Source organism: Leptodactylus fuscus, chromosome 6, assembly GCF_031893055.1.
Source record: "Leptodactylus fuscus isolate aLepFus1 chromosome 6, aLepFus1.hap2, whole genome shotgun sequence".
NCBI lineage: Eukaryota > Metazoa > Chordata > Amphibia > Anura > Leptodactylidae > Leptodactylus > Leptodactylus fuscus.
This window is the reverse complement of record NC_134270.1, coordinates 14,203,447-14,218,446: the sequence shown is the minus strand read 5'-3', so window position 1 is coordinate 14,218,446 and position 15,000 is coordinate 14,203,447. Positions and strand designations below refer to the sequence as shown.

The window sequence follows — 15,000 nt, the reverse complement described above, 5'->3', positions numbered from 1 at the left end:
CTCTTTGGAGGCGTGGGTTTGAATCCCACTGCTGCCAGATTTTAGAGTCTCGAAATGTTCTTTCCCGATATCATTTGTAGCGTCAGCAGAACTTTCTTGCGACGATTCTCTCCAACAGTCAGACGCAAAGGCGCTTCAGAAAGGGAAAAATTCTGCTTCTTCACACATTCCGCTTTGAAGATAGATATCTCGCCAGCACAAGCCTATCTCGGACATTTTCGTACCAGATGTTCTCTTTTTGCGTGGGTAGCATGGCCGAGCGGTCTAAGGTGCTGGATTAAGGCTCCAGTCTCTTCGGAGGCGTGGGTTCGATTCTCCCTGCTGCCATTGTCTTGTGATTTTGAAAACCTCCTGAGATGTATTTCGCTGACTTTGCTTTTCCATTAGAGAGCATGCCCTTAAAACCTTTCCTACCCATCACATGAATATATTTGTGTAGTCTACTATCCAAGCGGAGCTTTGCTGAAGCAAAGACAGTCCTCACAGTCACTACTTTGTCCCGTTGCTTCCTGATAGGAGTGTTTTCCCGAAGGAGGCGTTGTCGGTGTGGTCACATGTGTATCCCGTTCTCCAAGGAAGCAGGCACAAAGAGCTATCGAGCGGTCTAAGACGCTGGATATAGGCTCCAGTCTCTTTGGAGGCGTGGGTTCGAAAACCAATGCTGCCAGATTTTAGAGTCTCGAAATGTTCTTTCCCGATATCATTTGTAGCGTCAGCAGAACTTTCTTGCGACGATTCTCTCCAACAGTCAGACGCAAAGGCGCTTCAGAAAGGGAAAAATTCTGCTTCTTCACACATTCCGCTTTGAAAATAGATAGCTCGCCAGCACAAGCCTATCTCGGACATTTTCATACCAGATGTCCTCTTTTTGCGTGGGTAGCATGGCCGAGCGGTCTAAGGCGCTGGATTAAGGCTCCAGTCTCTTCGGAGGCGTGGGTTCGAATCCCACTGTTCTATTGTCTTGTGATTTTGAAAACCTCCTGAGATGTATTTCGCTGACTTTGCTTTTCCATTAGAGAGCATGCCCTTAAAACCTTTCCTACCCATCACATGAATATATTTGTGTAGTCTACTATCCAAGCGGAGCTTTGCTGAAGCAAAGATAGTTCTCACAGTCACTACTTTGTCCCGTTGCTTCCTGATAGGAGCGTTTTCCCGTAGGAGGTCACATGGTCGGTGTGGTCACATGTGTATCCCGTTCTCCAAGGAAGCAGGCACAAAGAGCTATCAAGCGGTAGCATGGCCGAGCGGTCTAAGGCGCTGGATTTAGGCTCCAGTCTCCTTGGAGGCGTGGGTTCGAATCCCACTGCTGCCAGATTTTAGAGTCTCGAAATGTTCTTTCCCGATATCATTTGTAGCGTCAGCAGAACTTTCTTGCGACGATTCTCTCCAACAGTCAGACGCAAAGGCGCTTCAGAAAGGGAAAAATTCTGCCTCTTCACACATTCCGCTTTGAAAATAGATAGCTCGCCAGCACAAGCCTATCTCGGACATTTTCGTACCAGATGTCCTCTTTTTGCGTGGGTAGCATGGCCGAGCGGTCTAAGGCGCTGGATTAAGGCTCCAGTCTCTTCGGAGGCGTGGGCTTGAATCCCACTGCTGCCATTGTCTTGTGATTTTGAAAACCTCCTGAGATGTATTTCGCTGACTTTGCTTTTCCATTAGAGAGCATGCCCTTAAAACCTTTCCTACCCATCACATGAAAATATTTGTGTAGTCTACTATCCAAGCGGAGGAAATAGATAGCTCACCAGCACAAGCCTATCTCGGACATTTTCGTACCAGATGTCCTCTTTTTGCGTGGGTAGCATGGCCGAGCAGTCTAAGGCGCTGGATTAAGGCTCCAGTCTCTTCGGAGGCGTGGGTTCGAATCCCACTGCTGCCATTGTCTTGTGATTTTGAAAACCTCCTGAGATGTATTTCGCTGACTTTGCTTTTCCATTAGAGAGCATGCCCTTAAAACCTTTCCTACCCATCACATGAATATATTTGTGTAGTCTACTATCCAAGCGGAGCTTTGCTGAAGCAAAGACAGTCCTCACAGTCACTACTTTGTCCCGTTGCTTCCTGATAGGAGCGTTTTCCCGTAGGAGGTCACATGGTCGGTGTGGTCACATGTGTATCCCGTTCTCCAAGGAAGCAGGCACAAAGAGCTATCAAGCGGTAGCATGGCCGAGCGGTCTAAGGCGCTGGATTTAGGCTCCAGTCTCTTTGGAGGCGTGGGTTCGAATCCCACTGCTGCCAGATTTTAGAGTCTCGAAATGTTCTTTCCCGATATCATTTGTAGCGTCAGCAGAACTTTCTTGCGACGATTCTCTCCAACAGTCAGACGCAAAGGCGCTTCAGAAAGGGAAAAATTCTGCTTCTTCACACATTCCGCCTTGAAGATAGATAGCTCGCCAGCACAAGCCTATCTCGGACATTTTCGTACCAGATGTCCTCTTTTTGCGTGGGTAGCATGGCCGAGCAGTCTAAGGCGCTGGATTAAGGCTCCAGTCTCTTCGGAGGCATGGTCTCGAATCCCACTGCTGCCATTGTCTTGTGATTTTGAAAACCTCCTGAGATGTATTTCGCTGACTTTGCTTTTCCATTAGAGAGCATGCCCTTAAAACCTTTCCTACCCATCACATGAATATATTTGTGTAGTCTACTATCCAAGCGGAGCTTTGCTGAAACAAAGACAGTCCTCAAAGTCACTACTTTGTCCCATTGCTTCCTGATAGGAGCGTTTTCCCGTAGGAGGCGTTGTCGGTGTGGTCACATGTGTATCCCGTTCTCCAAGGAAGCAGGCACAAAGAGCTATCAAGCGGTAGCATGGCCAAGCGGTCTAAGGCGCTGGATTTAGGCTCCAGTCTCCTTGGAGGCGTGGGTTCGAATCCCACTGCTGCCACACTCTAGAGTCTCGAAACGTTCTTTCCCGATATCATTTGTAGCGTCAGCAGAACTTTCTTGCGACGATTCTCTCCAACAGTCAGACGCAAAGGCGCTTCAGAAAGGGAAAAATTCTGCCTCTTCACACATTCCGCTTTGAAAATAGATAGCTCGCCAGCACAAGCCTATCTCGGCCATTTTCGTACCAGATGTCCTCTTTTTGCGTGGGTAGCATGGCCGAGCGGTCTAAGGCGCTGGATTAAGGCTCCAGTCTCTTCGGAGGCGTGGGTTCAATTCTCCCTGCTGCCATTGTCTTGTGATTTTGAAAACTTCCTGAGATGTATTTCGCTGACTTTGCTTTTCCATTAGAGAGCATGCCCTTAAAACCTTTCCTACCCATCACATGAATATATTTGTGTAGTCTACTATCCAAGCGGAGCTTTGCTGAAGCAAAGACAGTCCTCACAGTCACTACTTTGTCCCGTTGCTTCCTGATAGGAGCGTTTTCCCGTAGGAGGCGTTGTCGGTGTGGTCACATGTGTATCCCGTTCTCCAAGGAAGCAGGCGCAAAGAGCTATCAAGCGGTAGCATGGCCGAGCGGTCTAAGGGGCTGGATTTAGGCTCCAGTCTCTTTGGAGGCGTGGGTTCGAATCCCACTGCTGCCAGATTTTAGAGTCTCGAAATGTTCTTTCCCGATATCATTTGTAGCGTCAGCAGAACTTTCTTGCGACGATTCTCTCCAACAGTCAGACGCAAAGGCGCTTCAGAAAGGGAAAAATTCTGCCTCTTCACACATTCCGCTTTGAAAATAGATAGCTTGCCAGCACAAGCCTATCTCGGACATTTTCGTACCAGATGTCCTCTTTTTGCGTGGGTAGCATGGCCGAGCGGTCTAAGGCGCTGGATTAAGGTTCCAGTCTCTTCGGAGGCGTGGGTTCGAATCCCACTGCTGCCATTGTCTTGTGATTTTGAAAACCTCCTGAGATCTATTTCGCTGACTTTGCTTTTCCATTAGAGAGCATGCCCTTAAAACCTTTCCTACCCATCACATGAATATATTTGTGTAGTCTACTATCCAAGCGGAGCTTTGCTGAAGCAAAGACAGTCCTCACAGTCACTACTTTGTCCCGTTTCTTCCTGATAGGAGCGTTTTCCCGTAGGAGGCGTTGTCGGTGTGGTCACATGTGTATCCCGTTCTCCAAGGAAGCAGGCACAAAGAGCTATCGAGCGGTCTAAGGCACTGGATTTAGGCTCCAGTCTCTTTGGAGGCGTGGGTTCGAATCCCACTGCTGCCAGATTTTAGAGTCTCAAAATGTTCTTTCCCGATATCATTTGTAGCGTCAGCAGAACTTTCTTGCGACGATTCTCTCCAACAGTCAGACGCAAAGGCGCTTCAGAAAGGGAAAAATTCTGCTTCTTCACACATTCCGCTTTGAAAATAGATAGCTCGCCAGCACAAGCCTATCTCAGACATTTTCGTACCAGATGTCCTCTTTTTGCGTGGGTAGCATGGCCGAGCGGTCTAAGGCGCTGGATTAAGGTTCCAGTCTCTTCGGAGGCGTGGGTTCGAATCCCACTGCTGCCATTGTCTTGTGATTTTGAAAACCTCCTGAGATGTATTTCGCTGACTTTGCTTTTCCATTAGAGAGCATGCCCTTAAAACCTTTCCTACCCATCACATGAATATATTTGTGTAGTCTACTATCCAAGCGGAGCTTTGCTGAAGCAAAGACAGTCCTCACAGTCACTACTTTGTCCCGTTTCTTCCTGATAGGAGCGTTTTCCCGTAGGAGGCGTTTTCGGTGTGGTCACATGTGTATCCCGTTCTCCAAGGAAGCAGGCACAAAAAGCTATCGAGCGGTCTAAGGCACTGGATTTAGGCTCCAGTCTCTTTGGAGGCGTGGGTTCGAATCCCACTGCTGCCAGATTTTAGAGTCTCGAAATGTTCTTTCCCGATATCATTTGTAGCGTCAGCAGAACTTTCTTGCGACGATTCTCTCCAACAGTAAGACGCAAAGGCGCTTCAGAAAGGGAAAAATTCTGCTTCTTCACAAATTCAGCTGTGAAAATAGATAGCTCGCCAGCACAAGCCTATCTCAGACATTTTCATACCAGATGTACTCTTTTTGCGTGGGTAGCATGGCCGAGCGGTCTAAGGCGCTGGGTTAAGGCTCCAGTCTCTTCGGAGGCGTGGGTTCGAATCCCACTGCTGCCATTGTCTTGTGATTTTAAAAACCTCCTGAGATGTATTTCGCTGACTTTGCTTTTCCATTAGAGAGCATGCCCTTAAAACCTTTCCTACCCATCACATGAATATATTTGTGTAGTCTACTATCCAAGCGGAGCTTTGCTGAAGCAAAGACAGTTCTCACAGTCACTACTTTGTCCCGTTGCTTCCTGATAGGAGCGTTTTCCCGTAGGAGGCGTTGTCGGTGTGGTCACATGTGTATCCCGTTCTCCAAGGAAGCAGGCACAAAGAGCTATCGAGCGGTCTAAGGCGCTGGATTTAGGCTCCAGTCTCTTTGGAGGCGTGGGTTCGCATCCCACTGCTGCCAGGTTTTAGAGTCTCGAAATGTTCTTTCCCGATATCATTTGTAGCGTCAGCAGAACTTTCTTGCGACGATTCTCTCCAACAGTCAGACGCAAAGGCGCTTCAGAAAGGGAAAAATTCTGCCTCTTCACACATTCCGCTTTGAAAATAGATAGCTCGCCAGCACAAGCCTATCTCGGACATTTTCGTACCAGATGTCCTCTTTTTGCGTGGGTAGCATGGCCGAGCAGTCTAAGGCGCTGGATTAAGGCTCCAGTCTCTTCGGAGGCGTGGGTTCGAATCCCACTGCTGCCATTGTCTTGTGATTTTGAAAACCTCCTGAGATGTATTTCGCTGACTTTGCTTTTCCATTAGAGAGCATGCCCTTCAAACCTTTCCTACCCATCACATGAATATATTTGTGTAGTCTACTATCCAAGCGGAGCTTTGCTGAAGCAAAGACAGTCCTCACAGTCACTACTTTGTCCCGTTGCTTCCTGATAGGAGCGTTTTCCCGTAGGAGGTCACATGGTCGGTTTGGTCACATGTGTATCCCGTTCTCCAAGGAAGCAGGCACAAAGAGCTATCAAGCGGTAGCATGGCCGAGCGGTCTAAGGCGCTGGATTTAGGCTCCAGTCTCTTTGGAGGCGTGGGTTCGAATCCCACTGCTGCCAGATTTTAGAGTCTCGAAATGTTCTTTCCCGATATCATTTGTAGCGTCAGCAGAACTTTCTTACGACGATTCTCTCCAACAGTCAGACGCAAAGGCGCTTCAGAAAGGGAAAAATTCTGCTTCTTCACACATTCCGCTTTGAAGATAGATAGCTCGCCAGCACAAGCCTATCTCGGACATTTTCGTACCAGATGTTCTCTTTTTGCGTGGGTAGCATGGCCGAGCGGTCTAAGGCGCTGGATTAAGGCTCCAGTCTCTTCGGAGGCGTGGGTTCGAATCCCACTGCTGCTATTGTCTTGTGATTTTAAAAACCTCCTGAGATGTATTTCGCTGACTTTGCTTTTCCATTAGAGAGCATGCCCTTAAAACCTTTCCTACCCATCACATGAATATATTTGTGTAGTCTACTATCCAAGCGGAGCTTTGCTGAAGCAAAGACAGTTCTCACAGTCACTACTTTGTCCCGTTGCTTCCTGATAGGAGCGTTTTCCCGTAGGAGGCGTTGTCGGTGTGGTCACATGTGTATCCCGTTCTCCAAGGAAGCAGGCACAAAGAGCTATCAAGCGGTAGCATGGCCGAGCGGTCTAAGGCGCTGGATTTAGGCTCCAGTCTCTTTGGAGGCGTGGGTTCGAATCCCAATGCTGCCAGATTTTAGAGTCTCGAAATGTTCTTTCCCGATATCATTTGTAGCGTCAGCAGAACTTTCTTGCGACGATTCTCTCCAACAGTCAGACGCAAAGGCGCTTCAGAAAGGGAAAAATTCTGCCTCTTCACACATTCCGCTTTGAAAATAGATAGCTCGCCAGCACAAGCCTATCTCGGACATTTTCGTACCAGATGTCCTCTTTTTGCGTGGGTAGCATGGCCGAGCGGTCTAAGGCGCTGGATTAAGGCTCCAGTCTCTTCAGAGGCGTGGGTTCGAATCCCACTGCTTCCATTGTCTTGTGATTTTGAAAACCTCCTGAGATCTATTTCGCTGACTTTGCTTTTCCATTAGAGAGCATGCACTTAAAACCTTTCCTACCCATCACATGAATATATTTGTGTAGTCTACTATCCAAGCGGAGCTTTGCTGAAGCAAAGACAGTCCTCACAGTCACTACTTTGTCCCGTTGCTTCCTGATAGGAGCGTTTTCCCGTAGGAGGTCACATGGTCGGTGTGGTCACATGTGTATCCCGTTCTCCAAGGAAGCAGGCACAAAGAGCTATCAAGCGGTAGCATGGCCGAGCGGTCTAAGGCGCTGGATTTAGGCTCCAGTCTCTTTGGGGGCGTGGGTTCGAATCCCACTGCTGCCAGATTTTAGAGTCTCGAAATGTTCTTTCCCGATATCATTTGTAGCTTCAGCAGAACTTTCTTGCGACGATTCTCTCCAACAGTCAGACGCAAAGGCGCTTCAGAAAGGGAAAAATTCTGCCTCTTCACACATTCCGCTTTGAAAATAGATAGCTCGCCAGCACAAGCCTATCTCGGCCATGTTCGTACCAGATGTCCTCTTTTTGCGTGGGTAGCATGGCCGAGCGGTCTAAGGCGCTGGATTAAGGCTCCAGTCTCTTCGGAGGCGTGGGTTCGAATCCCACTGCTGCCATTGTCTTGTGATTTTGAAAACCTCCTGAGATGTATTTCGCTGACTTTGCTTTTCCATTAGAGAGCATGCCCTTCAAACCTTTCCTACCCATCACATGAATATATTTGTGTAGTCTACTATCCAAGCGGAGCTTTGCTGAAGCAAAGACAGTCCTCACAGTCACTACTTTGTCCCGTTGCTTCCTGATAGGAGCGTTTTCCCGTAGGAGGTCACATGGTCGGTTTGGTCACATGTGTATCCCGTTCTCCAAGGAAGCAGGCACAAAGAGCTATCAAGCGGTAGCATGGCCGAGCGGTCTAAGGCGCTGGATTTAGGCTCCAGTCTCCTTGGAGGCGTGGGTTCGAATCCCACTGCTGCCAGATTTTAGAGTCTCGAAATGTTCTTTCCCGATATCATTTGTAGCGTCAGCAGAACTTTCTTGCGACGATTCTCTCCAATAGTCAGACGCAAAGGCGCTTCAGAAAGGGAAAAATTCTTCCTCTTCACACATTCCTCTTTGAAAATAGATAGCTCGCCAGCACAAGCCTATCTCGGACATTTTCGTACCAGATGTCCTCATTTTGCGTGGGTAGCATGGCCGAGCGGTCTAAGGCGCTGGATTAAGGCTCCAGTCTCTTCGGAGGCGTGGGTTCAAATCCCACTGCTGCCATTGTCTTGTGATTTTAAAAACCTCCTGAGATGTATTTCGCTGACTTTGCTTTTCCATTAGAGAGCATGCCCTTAAAACCTTTCCTACCCATCACATGAATATATTTGTGTAGTCTACTATCCAAGCGGAGCTTTGCTGAAGCAAAGACAGTTCTCACAGTCACTACTTTGTCCCGTTGCTTCCTCATAGGAGCGTTTTCCCGTAGGAGGCGTTGTCGGTGTGGTCACATGTGTATCCCGTTCTCCAAGGAAGCAGGCACAAAGAGCTATCAAGCGGTAGCATGGCCGAGCGGTCTAAGGCGCTGGATTTAGGCTCCAGTCTCTTTGGAGGCGTGGGTTAGAATCCCACTGCTGCCAGATTTTAGAGTCTCGAAATGTTCTTTCCCGATATCATTTGTAGCGTCAGCAGAACTTTCTTGCGACGATTCTCTCCAACAGTCAGACGCAAAGGCGCTTCAGAAAGGGAAAAATTCTGCTTCTTCACAAATTCAGCTGTGAAAATAGATAGCTCGCCAGCACAAGCCTATCTCGGACATTTTCGTACCAGATGTCCTCTTTTTGCGTGGGTAGCATGGCCGAGCGGTCTAAGGCGCTGGATTAAGGCTCCAGTCTCTTTGGAGGCGTGGGTTCGAATCCCACTGCTGCCATTGTCTTGTGATTTTGAAAACCTCCTGAGATGTATTTCGCTGACTTTGCTTTTCCATTAGAGAGCATGCCCTTAAAACCTTTCCTACCCATCACATGAATATATTTGTGTAGTCTACTATCCAAGCGGAGCTTTGCTGAAGCAAAGACAGTCCTCACAGTCACTACTTTGTCCCGTTGCTTCCTGATAGGAGTGTTTTCCCGTAGGAGGCGTTGTCGGTGTGGTCACATGTGTATCCCGTTCCCCAAGAAAGCAGGCACAAAGAGCTATCGAGCGGTCTAAGGCGCTGGATTTAGGCTCCAGTCTCTTTGGAGGCGTGGGTTCGAATCCCACTGCTGCCAGATTTTAGAGTCTCGAAATGTTCTTTCCCGATATCATTTGTAGCGTCAGTAGAACTTTCTTGCGACGATTCTCTCCAACAGTCAGACGCAAAGGCGCTTCAGAAAGGGAAAAATTCTGCTTCTTCACAAATTCAGCTGTGAAAATAGATAGCTCGCCAGCACAAGCCTATCTCGGACATTTTCGTACCAGATGTCCTCTTTTTGCGTGGGTAGCATGGCCGAGCGGTCTAAGGTGCTGGATTAAGGCTCCAGTCTCTTCGGAGGCGTGGGTTCGATTTTCCTTGCTGCCATTGACTTGTGATTTTGAAAACCTCCTGAGATGTATTTCGCTGACTTTGCTTTTCCATTAGAGAGCATGCCCTTAAAACCTTTCCTACCCATCACATGAATATATTTGTGTAGTCTACTATCCAAGCGGAGCTTTGCTGAAGCAAAGACAGTCCTCACAGTCACTACTTTGTCCCGTTGCTTCCTGATAGGAGCGTTTTCCCGTAGGAGGCGTTGTCGGTGTGGTCACATGTGTATCCCGTTCTCCAAGGAAGCAGGCACAAAGAGCTATCAAGCGGTAGCATGGCCGAGCGGTCTAAGGCGCTGGATTTAGGCTCCAGTCTCTTTGGAGGCGTGGGTTCGAATCCCACTGCTGCCAGATTTTAGAGCCTCGAAATGTTCTTTCCCGATATCATTTGTAGCGTCAGCAGAACTTTCTTGCGACGATTCTCTCCAACAGTCAGACGCAAAGGCGCTTCAGAAAGGGAAAAATTCTGCCTCTTCACACATTCCGCTTTGAAAATAGATAGCTCGCCAGCACAAGCCTATCTCGGACATTTTCGTACCAGATGTCCTCTTTTTGCGTGGGTAGCATGGCCGAGCGGTCTAAGGCGCTGGATTAAGGCTCCAGTCTCTTCGGAGGCGTGGGTTCGAATCCCACTGCTGCCATTGTCTTGTGATTTTGAAAACCTCCTGAGATGTATTTCGCTGACTTTGCTTTTCCATTAGAGAGCATGCCCTTAAAACCTTTCCTACCCATCACATGAATATATTTGTGTAGTCTACTATCCAAGCGGAGCTTTGCTGAAGCAAAGACAGTCCTCACAGTCACTACTTTGTCCCGTTGCTTCCTGATAGGAGCGTTTTCCCGTAGGAGGTCACATGGTCGGTGTGGTCACATGTGTATCCCGTTCTCCAAGGAAGCAGGCACAAAGAGCTATCAAGCGGTAGCATGGCCGAGCGGTCTAAGGCGCTGGATTTAGGCTCCAGTTTCTTTGGAGGCGTGGGTTCGAATCCCACTGCTGCCCGATTTTAGAGTCTCAAAATGTTCTTTCCCGATATCATTTGTAGCGTCAGCAGAACTTTCTTGCGACGATTCTCTCCAACAGTCAGACGCAAAGGCGCTTCAGAAAGGGAAAAATTCTGCCTCTTCACACATTCCGCTTTGAAAATAGATAGCTCGCCAGCACAAGCCTATCTCGGACATTTTCGTACCAGATGTCCTCTTTTTGCGTGGGTAGCATGGCCGAGCGGTCTAAGGCGCTGGATTAAGGCTCCAGTCTCTTCGGAGGCGTGGGTTCGAATCCCACTGCTGCCATTGTCTTGTGATTTTGAAAACCTCCTGAGATGTATTTCGCTGACTTTGCTTTTCCATTAGAGAGCATGCCCTTAAAACCTTTCCTACCCATCACATGAATATATTTGTGTAGTCTACTATCCAAGCGGAGCTTTGCTGAAGCAAAGACAGTCCTCACAGTCACTACTTTGTCCCGTTGCTTCCTGATAGGAGCGTTTTCCCGTAGGAGGCGTTGTCGGTGTGGTCACATGTGTATCCCGTTCTCCAAGGAAGCAGGCACAAAGAGCTATCAAGTGGTAGCATGGCCGAACGGTCTAAGGCGCTGGATTTAGGCTCCAGTCTCTTTGGAGGCGTGGGTTCGAATCCCACTGCTGCCAGATTTTAGAGTCTCGAAATGTTCTTTCCCGATATCATTTGTAGCGTCAGCAGAACTTTCTTGCGACGATTCTCTCCAACAGTCAGACGCAAAGGCGCTTCAGAAAGGGAAAAATTCTGCCTCTTCACACATTCCGCTTTGAAAATAGATAGCTCGCCAGCACAAGCCTATCTCGGACACTTTCGTACCAGATGTCCTCTTTTTGCGTGGGTAGCATGGCCGAGCGGTCTAAGGCGCTGGATTAAGGCTCCAGTCTCTTCGGAGGCGTGGGTTCAAATCCCACTGCTGCCATTGTCTTGTGATTTTGAAAACCTCCTGAGATGTATTTCGCTGACTTTGCTTTTCCATTAGAGAGCATGCCCTTAAAACCTTTCCTACCCATCACATGAATATATTTGTGTAGTCTACTATCCAAGCGGAGCTTTGCTGAAGCAAAGACAGCCCTCACAGTCACTACTTTGTCCCGTTGCTTCCTGATAGGAGCGTTTTCCCGTAGGAGGTCACATGGTCGGTGTGGTCACATGTGTATCCCGTTCTCCAAGGAAGCAGGCACAAAGAGCTATCAAGCGGTAGCATGGCCGAGCGGTCTAAGGCGCTGGATTTAGGCTCCAGTCTCTTTGGAGGCGTGGGTTCGAATCCCACTGCTGCCAGATTTTAGAGTCTCGAAATGTTCTTTCCCGATATCATTTGTAGCGTCAGCAGAACTTTCTTGCGACGATTCTCTCCAACAGTCAGACGCAAAGGCGCTTCAGAAAGGGAAAAATTCTGCCTCTTCACACATTCCGCTTTGAAGATAGATAGCTCGCCAGCACAAGCCTATCTCGGACATTTTCGTACCAGATGTCCTCTTTTTGCGTGGGTAGCATGGCCGAGCGGTCTAAGGTGCTGGATTAAGGCTCCAGTCTCTTCGGAGGCGTGGGTTCGATTCTCCCTGCTGCCATTGTCCTGTGATTTTGAAAACCTCCTGAGATGTATTTCGCTGACTTTGCTTTTCCATTAGAGAGCATGCCCTTAAAACCTTTCCTACCCATCACATGAATATATTTGTGTAGTCTACTATCCAAGCGGAGCTTTGCTGAAGCAAAGACAGTCCTCACAGTCACTACTTTGTCCCGTTGCTTCCTGATAGGAGCGTTTTCCCGTAGGAGGTCACATGGTTGGTGTGGTCACATGTGTATCCCGTTCTCCAAGGAAGCAGGCACAAAGAGCTATCAAGCGGTAGCATGGCCGAGCGGTCTAAGGCACTGGATTTAGGCTCCAGTCTCTTTGGAGGCGTGGGTTCGAATCCCACTGCTGCCAGATTTTAGAGTCTCGAAATGTTCTTTCCCGATATCATTTGTAGCGTCAGCAGAACTTTCTTGCGACGATTCTCTCCAACAGTCAGACGCAAAGGCGCTTCAGAAAGGGAAAAATTCTGCTCCTTCACAAATTCAGCTGTGAAAATAGATAGCTCGCCAGCACAAGCCTATCTCGGACATTTTCGTACCAGATGTCCTCTTTTTGCGTGGGTAGCATGGCCGAGCAGTCTAAGGCGCTGGGTTAAGGCTCCAGTCTCTTCGGAGGCGTGGGTTCAAATCCCACTGCTGCCATTGTCTTGTGATTTTAAAAACCTCCTGAGATGTATTTCGCTGACTTTGCTTTTCCATTAGAGAGCATGCCCTTAAAACCTTTCCTACCCATCACATGAATATATTTGTGTAGTCTACTATCCAAGCGGAGCTTTGCTGAAGCAAAGACAGTTCTCACAGTCACTACTTTGTCCCGTTGCTTCCTGATAGGAGCGTTTTCCCGTAGGAGGCGTTGTCGGTGTGGTCACATGTGTATCCCGTTCTCCAAGGAAGCAGGCACAAAGAGCTATCAAGCAATAGCATGGCCGAGCGGTCTAAGGCGCTGGATTTAGGCTCCAGTCTCTTTGGAGGCGTGGGTTCGAATCCCACTGCTGCCAGATTTTAGAGTCTCGAAATGTTCTTTCCCGATATCATTTGTAGCGTCAGCAGAACTTTCTTGCGACGATTCTCTCCAACAGTCAGACGCAAAGGCGCTTCAGAAAGGGAAAAATTCTGCCTCTTCACACATTCCGCTTTGAAAATAGATAGCTTGCCAGCACAAGCCTATCTCGGACATTTTCGTACCAGATGTCCTCCTTTTGCGTGGGTAGCATGGCCGAGCGGTCTAAGGCGCTGGATTAAGGTTCCAGTCTCTTCGGAGGCGTGGGTTCGAATCCCACTGCTGCCATTGTCTTGTGATTTTGAAAACCTCCTAAGATCTATTTCGCTGACTTTGCTTTTCCATTAGAGAGCATGCCCTTAAAACCTTTCCTACCCATCACATGAATATATTTGTGTAGTCTACTATCCAAGCGGAGCTTTGCTGAAGCAAAGACAGTCCTCACAGTCACTACTTTGTCCCGTTTCTTCCTGATAGGAGCGTTTTCCCGTAGGAGGCGTTGTCGGTGTGGTCACATGTGTATCCCGTTCTCCAAGGAAGCAGGCACAAAGAGCTATCGAGCGGTCTAAGGCACTGGATTTAGGCTCCAGTCTCTTTGGAGGCGTGGGTTCGAATCCCACTGCTGCCAGATTTTAGAGTCTCGAAATGTTCTTTCCCGATATCATTTGTAGCGTCAGCAGAACTTTCTTGCGACGATTCTCTCCAACAGTCAGACGCAAAGGCGCTTCAGAAAGGGAAAAATTCTGCTTCTTCACAAATTCAGCTGTGAAAATAGATAGCTCGCCAGCACAAGCCTATCTCAGACATTTTCGTACCAGATGTCCTCTTTTTGCGTGGGTAGCATGGCTGAGCGGTCTAAGGCGCTGGGTTAAGGCTCCAGTCTCTTCGGAGGCGTGGGTTCGAATCCCACTGCTGCCATTGTCTTGTGATTTTAAAAACCTCCTGAGATGTATTTCGCTGACTTTGCTTTTCCATTAGAGAGCATGCCCTTAAAACCTTTCCTACCCATCACATGAATATATTTGTGTAGTCTACTATCCAAGCGGAGCTTTGCTGAAGCAAAGACAGTTCTCACAGTCACTACTTTGTCCCGTTGCTTCCTGATAGGAGCGTTTTCCCGTAGGAGGCGTTGTCGGTGTGGTCACATGTGTATCCCGTTCTCCAAGGAAGCAGGCACAAAGAGCTATCAAGCGGTAGCATGGCCGAGCGGTCTAAGGCGCTGGATTTAGGCTCCAGTCTCCTTGGAGGCGTGGGTTCGAATCCCACTGCTGCCAGATTTCAGCGTCTCGAAATGCTCTTTCCCGATATCATTTGTAGCGTCAGCAGAACTTTCTTGCGACGATTCTCTCCAACAGTCAGACGCAAAGGCGCCTCAGAAAGTGAAAAATTCTGCCTCTTCACACATTCCGCTTTGAAAATAGATTGCTCGCCAGCACAAGCCTATCTCGGACATTTTCGTACCAGATGTCCTCTTTTTGCGTGGGTAGCATGGCCGAGCGGTCTAAGGTGCTGGATTAAGTCTCCAGTCTCTTCAGAGGCGTGGGTTTGATTCTCCCTGCTGCCATTGTCTTGTGATTTTGAAAACCTCCTGAGATGTATTTCGCTGACTTTGCTTTTCCATTAGAGAGCATGCCCTTAAAACCTTTCCTACCCATCACATGAATATATTTGTGTAGTCTACTATCCAAGCGGAGCTTTGCTGACGCAAAGACAGTCCTCACGGTCACTACTTTGTCCCGTTGCTTCCTGATAGGAGCGTTTTCCCGTAGGAGGCGTTGTCGGTGTGGTCACATGTGTATCCCGTTCTCCAAGGAAGCA

General features: G+C 48.4%; 38 non-coding genes across 38 annotated transcripts in view; all 38 read left to right on the top strand.

Annotated features, from left to right (window-relative positions):
• The window catches only part of TRNAL-UAG (transfer RNA leucine (anticodon UAG)), an 82-nt gene extending 45 nt beyond the window's left edge, over window positions 1-37 (top strand). The window contains exon 1 of the tRNA in view: window positions 1-37. This exon is cut by the window's left edge and continues 45 nt beyond it. This is a non-coding gene — a tRNA (tRNA-Leu).
• A 208-nt stretch (window positions 38-245) lies between these two features.
• TRNAL-AAG (transfer RNA leucine (anticodon AAG)) lies at window positions 246-327 on the top strand. Its single transcript has one exon. It is a non-coding gene; the product is annotated as a tRNA-Leu (tRNA).
• Window positions 328-875: 548 nt separating this feature from the next.
• On the top strand, window positions 876-959 carry TRNAL-AAG (transfer RNA leucine (anticodon AAG)). Its single transcript has one exon. It is a non-coding gene; the product is annotated as a tRNA-Leu (tRNA).
• A 274-nt stretch (window positions 960-1,233) lies between these two features.
• TRNAL-UAG (transfer RNA leucine (anticodon UAG)) lies at window positions 1,234-1,315 on the top strand. Its single transcript has one exon. It is a non-coding gene; the product is annotated as a tRNA-Leu (tRNA).
• A 208-nt stretch (window positions 1,316-1,523) lies between these two features.
• TRNAL-AAG (transfer RNA leucine (anticodon AAG)) lies at window positions 1,524-1,605 on the top strand. The gene has a single exon. It is a non-coding gene; the product is annotated as a tRNA-Leu (tRNA).
• A 198-nt stretch (window positions 1,606-1,803) lies between these two features.
• On the top strand, window positions 1,804-1,885 carry TRNAL-AAG (transfer RNA leucine (anticodon AAG)). The gene has a single exon. It is a non-coding gene; the product is annotated as a tRNA-Leu (tRNA).
• Window positions 1,886-2,162: 277 nt separating this feature from the next.
• On the top strand, window positions 2,163-2,244 carry TRNAL-UAG (transfer RNA leucine (anticodon UAG)). Its single transcript has one exon. It is a non-coding gene; the product is annotated as a tRNA-Leu (tRNA).
• A 564-nt stretch (window positions 2,245-2,808) lies between these two features.
• On the top strand, window positions 2,809-2,890 carry TRNAL-UAG (transfer RNA leucine (anticodon UAG)). Its single transcript has one exon. It is a non-coding gene; the product is annotated as a tRNA-Leu (tRNA).
• A 208-nt stretch (window positions 2,891-3,098) lies between these two features.
• TRNAL-AAG (transfer RNA leucine (anticodon AAG)) lies at window positions 3,099-3,180 on the top strand. The gene has a single exon. It is a non-coding gene; the product is annotated as a tRNA-Leu (tRNA).
• A 274-nt stretch (window positions 3,181-3,454) lies between these two features.
• Window positions 3,455-3,536, top strand: TRNAL-UAG (transfer RNA leucine (anticodon UAG)). Its single transcript has one exon. It is a non-coding gene; the product is annotated as a tRNA-Leu (tRNA).
• Window positions 3,537-3,744: 208 nt separating this feature from the next.
• TRNAL-AAG (transfer RNA leucine (anticodon AAG)) lies at window positions 3,745-3,826 on the top strand. The gene has a single exon. It is a non-coding gene; the product is annotated as a tRNA-Leu (tRNA).
• A 548-nt stretch (window positions 3,827-4,374) lies between these two features.
• Window positions 4,375-4,456, top strand: TRNAL-AAG (transfer RNA leucine (anticodon AAG)). Its single transcript has one exon. It is a non-coding gene; the product is annotated as a tRNA-Leu (tRNA).
• Window positions 4,457-5,004: 548 nt separating this feature from the next.
• On the top strand, window positions 5,005-5,086 carry TRNAL-AAG (transfer RNA leucine (anticodon AAG)). The gene has a single exon. It is a non-coding gene; the product is annotated as a tRNA-Leu (tRNA).
• Window positions 5,087-5,634: 548 nt separating this feature from the next.
• TRNAL-AAG (transfer RNA leucine (anticodon AAG)) lies at window positions 5,635-5,716 on the top strand. The gene has a single exon. It is a non-coding gene; the product is annotated as a tRNA-Leu (tRNA).
• A 277-nt stretch (window positions 5,717-5,993) lies between these two features.
• TRNAL-UAG (transfer RNA leucine (anticodon UAG)) lies at window positions 5,994-6,075 on the top strand. Its single transcript has one exon. It is a non-coding gene; the product is annotated as a tRNA-Leu (tRNA).
• A 208-nt stretch (window positions 6,076-6,283) lies between these two features.
• Window positions 6,284-6,365, top strand: TRNAL-AAG (transfer RNA leucine (anticodon AAG)). The gene has a single exon. It is a non-coding gene; the product is annotated as a tRNA-Leu (tRNA).
• Window positions 6,366-6,639: 274 nt separating this feature from the next.
• TRNAL-UAG (transfer RNA leucine (anticodon UAG)) lies at window positions 6,640-6,721 on the top strand. The gene has a single exon. It is a non-coding gene; the product is annotated as a tRNA-Leu (tRNA).
• A 208-nt stretch (window positions 6,722-6,929) lies between these two features.
• TRNAL-AAG (transfer RNA leucine (anticodon AAG)) lies at window positions 6,930-7,011 on the top strand. The gene has a single exon. It is a non-coding gene; the product is annotated as a tRNA-Leu (tRNA).
• Window positions 7,012-7,288: 277 nt separating this feature from the next.
• On the top strand, window positions 7,289-7,370 carry TRNAL-UAG (transfer RNA leucine (anticodon UAG)). Its single transcript has one exon. It is a non-coding gene; the product is annotated as a tRNA-Leu (tRNA).
• A 208-nt stretch (window positions 7,371-7,578) lies between these two features.
• Window positions 7,579-7,660, top strand: TRNAL-AAG (transfer RNA leucine (anticodon AAG)). The gene has a single exon. It is a non-coding gene; the product is annotated as a tRNA-Leu (tRNA).
• A 277-nt stretch (window positions 7,661-7,937) lies between these two features.
• On the top strand, window positions 7,938-8,019 carry TRNAL-UAG (transfer RNA leucine (anticodon UAG)). The gene has a single exon. It is a non-coding gene; the product is annotated as a tRNA-Leu (tRNA).
• A 208-nt stretch (window positions 8,020-8,227) lies between these two features.
• On the top strand, window positions 8,228-8,309 carry TRNAL-AAG (transfer RNA leucine (anticodon AAG)). Its single transcript has one exon. It is a non-coding gene; the product is annotated as a tRNA-Leu (tRNA).
• A 274-nt stretch (window positions 8,310-8,583) lies between these two features.
• On the top strand, window positions 8,584-8,665 carry TRNAL-UAG (transfer RNA leucine (anticodon UAG)). The gene has a single exon. It is a non-coding gene; the product is annotated as a tRNA-Leu (tRNA).
• A 208-nt stretch (window positions 8,666-8,873) lies between these two features.
• TRNAL-AAG (transfer RNA leucine (anticodon AAG)) lies at window positions 8,874-8,955 on the top strand. Its single transcript has one exon. It is a non-coding gene; the product is annotated as a tRNA-Leu (tRNA).
• A 904-nt stretch (window positions 8,956-9,859) lies between these two features.
• On the top strand, window positions 9,860-9,941 carry TRNAL-UAG (transfer RNA leucine (anticodon UAG)). The gene has a single exon. It is a non-coding gene; the product is annotated as a tRNA-Leu (tRNA).
• Window positions 9,942-10,149: 208 nt separating this feature from the next.
• On the top strand, window positions 10,150-10,231 carry TRNAL-AAG (transfer RNA leucine (anticodon AAG)). Its single transcript has one exon. It is a non-coding gene; the product is annotated as a tRNA-Leu (tRNA).
• Window positions 10,232-10,508: 277 nt separating this feature from the next.
• Window positions 10,509-10,590, top strand: TRNAL-UAG (transfer RNA leucine (anticodon UAG)). Its single transcript has one exon. It is a non-coding gene; the product is annotated as a tRNA-Leu (tRNA).
• A 208-nt stretch (window positions 10,591-10,798) lies between these two features.
• Window positions 10,799-10,880, top strand: TRNAL-AAG (transfer RNA leucine (anticodon AAG)). The gene has a single exon. It is a non-coding gene; the product is annotated as a tRNA-Leu (tRNA).
• Window positions 10,881-11,154: 274 nt separating this feature from the next.
• On the top strand, window positions 11,155-11,236 carry TRNAL-UAG (transfer RNA leucine (anticodon UAG)). Its single transcript has one exon. It is a non-coding gene; the product is annotated as a tRNA-Leu (tRNA).
• Window positions 11,237-11,444: 208 nt separating this feature from the next.
• Window positions 11,445-11,526, top strand: TRNAL-AAG (transfer RNA leucine (anticodon AAG)). Its single transcript has one exon. It is a non-coding gene; the product is annotated as a tRNA-Leu (tRNA).
• Window positions 11,527-11,803: 277 nt separating this feature from the next.
• Window positions 11,804-11,885, top strand: TRNAL-UAG (transfer RNA leucine (anticodon UAG)). The gene has a single exon. It is a non-coding gene; the product is annotated as a tRNA-Leu (tRNA).
• A 208-nt stretch (window positions 11,886-12,093) lies between these two features.
• On the top strand, window positions 12,094-12,175 carry TRNAL-AAG (transfer RNA leucine (anticodon AAG)). Its single transcript has one exon. It is a non-coding gene; the product is annotated as a tRNA-Leu (tRNA).
• Window positions 12,176-12,452: 277 nt separating this feature from the next.
• TRNAL-UAG (transfer RNA leucine (anticodon UAG)) lies at window positions 12,453-12,534 on the top strand. Its single transcript has one exon. It is a non-coding gene; the product is annotated as a tRNA-Leu (tRNA).
• A 208-nt stretch (window positions 12,535-12,742) lies between these two features.
• On the top strand, window positions 12,743-12,824 carry TRNAL-AAG (transfer RNA leucine (anticodon AAG)). Its single transcript has one exon. It is a non-coding gene; the product is annotated as a tRNA-Leu (tRNA).
• A 271-nt stretch (window positions 12,825-13,095) lies between these two features.
• TRNAL-UAG (transfer RNA leucine (anticodon UAG)) lies at window positions 13,096-13,180 on the top strand. The gene has a single exon. It is a non-coding gene; the product is annotated as a tRNA-Leu (tRNA).
• Window positions 13,181-13,388: 208 nt separating this feature from the next.
• TRNAL-AAG (transfer RNA leucine (anticodon AAG)) lies at window positions 13,389-13,470 on the top strand. Its single transcript has one exon. It is a non-coding gene; the product is annotated as a tRNA-Leu (tRNA).
• Window positions 13,471-14,018: 548 nt separating this feature from the next.
• On the top strand, window positions 14,019-14,100 carry TRNAL-AAG (transfer RNA leucine (anticodon AAG)). The gene has a single exon. It is a non-coding gene; the product is annotated as a tRNA-Leu (tRNA).
• Window positions 14,101-14,374: 274 nt separating this feature from the next.
• Window positions 14,375-14,456, top strand: TRNAL-UAG (transfer RNA leucine (anticodon UAG)). The gene has a single exon. It is a non-coding gene; the product is annotated as a tRNA-Leu (tRNA).
• Window positions 14,457-15,000: the final 544 nt, after the last annotated feature.